This window comes from Microtus ochrogaster, unplaced genomic scaffold, assembly GCF_000317375.1.
Source record: "Microtus ochrogaster isolate Prairie Vole_2 unplaced genomic scaffold, MicOch1.0 UNK159, whole genome shotgun sequence".
Classification (NCBI taxonomy): Eukaryota; Metazoa; Chordata; class Mammalia; order Rodentia; family Cricetidae; genus Microtus; species Microtus ochrogaster.
This window is the reverse complement of record NW_004949257.1, coordinates 197821-201823: the sequence shown is the minus strand read 5'-3', so window position 1 is coordinate 201823 and position 4003 is coordinate 197821.

Sequence of the window (4003 nt, the reverse complement as noted above, 5' to 3'; positions counted from 1 at the left end):
TCTAAGCAGCCATGAGTATCACCTCAGACTCACTGGAATTTTCCTCCATTTTTATCACATGATGTGTTTTTATTTCTCTGCTTACGGAGGGGGGGACCTGCTTCCAGACACCCAGAATTCTCAGTGCCGACAGGCATCTTGACAGATGACCAAGCTCTCTACCATCTCTCCTGAGTTCTCTGAGACTGGGCCAGGACTCTGCACTTCTGACTTTGTGTCTGCCTGGTCCAAATATAGCAAAGCTCACACACTGTCTGTTCAGATGTCCCACATAGCTGAACACTCTCCATGTCTGCTGTGCATCCTCGTCCTTGCAAGCCTTGGACTGATCACCTTGGATTGACTTGGGCAAAGTATCTTTACTCAGCCATCCATAGCCCCCAGCACTACTTGTCGACTATGAATTTTTTTCTAGTTTATACTACAGTGAATATCAATCCCAGCACCCACTTAGCCACCTTAAGTTACATATCTGGTAAACCAATGGGTCTCAGATAGCCTCTGATTTGATCTTGACTTGACTTTGACCTTGGGCTCAGCATTTCTCTTTGTACCTATTTTGATAACTCACCTGGAATCCTGCCTTCCTGTCCTCATTTCAGAAATATGTGGCAAGTTTTCATTTTATGCTTATGTTTCTATAGCTGAGACACAACCAATTGCATATCTGCACACGTTTCATGATCGTCTTTACTCCTGACCCATTGGCTTGCTGTCCATGGATGAATAACACTCCTGAATTGTGGCTCCTGGTAGCTTCTGTGAAAGTTTGTAAGGGCAGATTTGGCCACTGGGGATGACCTCTTCTCTCTGAGGCTAGGGTAGTACTCCATGTGTCTTTTGAAAGTCTCTTTTTCCCCAAGTTCCCCCCTCCTTCCCTTCTAACTTTTCTCTCCCCATCTCCCCTTACCCCCATCCGACCCCACCCCCAAGATCCCAATTTTCTCCCCGGCAATTTTGTCTACTTCCCATAGCCAAGAGGATAACTATATGTTTTTCCTTGGGTTCACCTTCTTACTTAGCTTCTTTAGGTTCACCAATTGTAGACTCCATGACCCTTATTTATGGCTAGAAACCAATTATGAGTGAGTACATCCCATGTTCATCTTTTTGGGTCTGGGTTACCTCACTCAGTATAGTGTTTTCTATTTCCATCCACTTGCATGCAAAATTCGAGAAGTCATTGTTTTTTACCGCAGCGTAGTACTCTAATGTGTATATATTCCACACTTTCTTCATCCATTCTTCCATTGAAGGGCATCTAGGTTGTTTCCAGGTCCTGGCTATTACAAATAATGCTGCTATGAACATAGTGGCTTTAATGTCTGAACAGTATTTCAAGTTCTAAAACAGAGCTAACTAGCAATAGCTCCTAAGTGAAGCCACATAATTCCACACACCACACGCATTTCATGTGGCACTTGGTGATGTGTCCATTAGAGCTGTTCAGTTAGGAACTAAATGGTTAAAATGTAAATTAGGGTCATTAGTGATAGAGCTATCCAAGAACAGTAGATGGGCTTTGCTTTCCTCTTTGCTGTTATGAACCATTGTATACCTGTCACTGTCTGCATCAAACCCAAACTAAACTACTTACCCAGATACTTCTCCTTGCGGGGGGAGAAAAGATGGAAGTTTACAGTTTAATTTGCAGATCCTCTATTTCCTCACAAAGTTCACTTGGTGAGCTGGAGAGAGGCTGAGGTAGTGGATGGATGAAACTGATATCTGTCAGCAAACTGTTGATCATCTACCCAAAGATGGGAGGAGCTGAGCTAGCCTGATTGCCAGTGATTCCATCTGTGGGGAGAATTCTTTCATAAGCTACACTTACTGCGACCTGCAGAAGGACTCAGCAGTGGAAAAGGAGTCTGTCTCTAAGTCTGAAGACCTGAATTCAATGCAGAGTGGAAGGAGAAAGCCAGCTTTTTCTGATTTACACACAAACCATGTAACATATATGTTTGCACATCCTCATATAAATAAATAAATGGCATGAAATTAAAAAAAAAGAAAGTCTCTTCCTAGGCTCAAATGCTTTCATTTTTTATTATGCCTTGTGAGAGCATTATTCCCAGGTGTATTGAACCGGAAATGTTTTCATTGTTCTTGATGAGTAAGTCCTTTTGGTCTGTGTAATCCAGTTTTTCCCATGATCCAGCTGTTGGTGAGTCCAGAAGAATCTGTCCTGATGTGGTCCCAGGTAAAGATGGAAGTGTAGAGCTGTTCCTGATTCTCCATGGAGGCTTATTCTGGGTACCAGGCTTATTCTGGGTACCAGGTGGCACAAACTTAAGCACAATGGCTTCTGGTTTTCCTTATACTTGGTGCTCCTTGTCTTCAACCAATCCTACAAACAGACAGAAGGGTTTGGTCAATAAACTAGACAGTATTCTAATGTCAAAACAAATCACATAACAATATTTAAGGAGAATTTTATGGAGGAGATTTTTATTGCCAATGGGGATTGGATAAAAGGCCTTGTCCAGTCTTCAGACGTGCACTACCTTTCAACTCAACTAATGAGATTTAAAAACCTGTTTCCTGAAGCTGGAGAGATGACACAGAAGGACCTCTTCCAGAGGACCATGGTTCAAGTTCCAGGACCCATATTGTTAGTATTCAGACATCTGGCTTGCCCTTGGGGTCCTGACAGGGTGCGTCCTCAGCTGCAGCCACTAAGAGCACCCCTTGTGCAGATTGACTACATTCCCTTTTAAAAGGTGGGCCCTTCCCACCTCCTCTCTCTCTCTCTCTCTCTCTCTCTCTCTCTCTCTCTCTCTCTCCTCTATTTCTCTGCCTCTCTTTCTTCCTTTTTCAGCCACTCTTGTATCCAGGGACCAGTCTCTGCCCACCTTTCTGCCCCCTTCTCTGGCCCCTTTTCTGGCCCTTCTCTCTCCTCCCATGTGAGCCCTGTTGCATGGTGTGACTTCTCTTTGTGGCGGTTTAAAATAAATTACACTACACATGACAGCTCACAACTATCTGTAATTAGCTCCAGGTTGTCTGACGCCCTCTTGTGGCCTCTCCGGGTACCAGGCACATATGTTGTATACAGACATACATGCAGGCAAGACATCCATACTCATAAAATTAAAGTTTAAAATAACCTGTTTTATAAATGCTCCTGTATAGCAGACAGCTGTTTGTGTACCTGGGGAGTGATGCTTCTCCAGAATAAGGAACTGGGTCTCATCACCACTAGGGCAAAAAGAAATCCCTGGAGAACCCCTTTACAGATAACACAGCACCTTGCCCTTCAGCAAACCCACTGTGATCACCTACTTCATGCTAAGCTTTGAGAAAGTGGAGGCCTGGTTCTCTAACCTCATTCAGGATCGACCATGAGTCTGGCCTGTGGCCTTGGGATGCAGGCCCAGTGGCATGCTGTGTTGAGCTTAAATTATATTTACTTTTCATCTAAGTATTACCAGATGGAGGGAGAAACTGGAAAGCTGAAGATGGCCGAGTTGCTCTATCCCTCCCTCAGCTTACCCAGTGTGGTCTCAGTCAAGTTCTGGGAGCAGAGAGAGCTGTGGGTCACACATAAGGGAAAAGATGACTCTCATCTACTATGAAACCTTTTAAAATGCACATTTCCAGCAATCTTTCCACAGATCCCTCCCTGTTCTATTATGTAGGCATTGATAAGAGTCTTATTATGAAGACAGTGTTGAGATCAGGGGTGTAATGATAGCCTGCGATTCATTTACCTGTCTTGTGGCATTGGTTATGTGTATGTACTCTCGGTATTGCACGACTCCAAATAGTCATATGAGATAGTTTAAAAGAAGCATTCAATAGAAATGCTTTGTACCTTGTTGCAGAATACTCCTTTACACCTTATGAAGATATGTCATTATGATTGGTTTAATAAAAAGCTAAATGGCCAATAGTTAAGCAGGAGATATAGCAGGAACTTCTAGACATAGAGAGCTCTGCAAAGTAGAAAAACAGAGTTGCCAGCCAGATGAGAGGAAGCAGGATGAGGAGTACAGAGTAA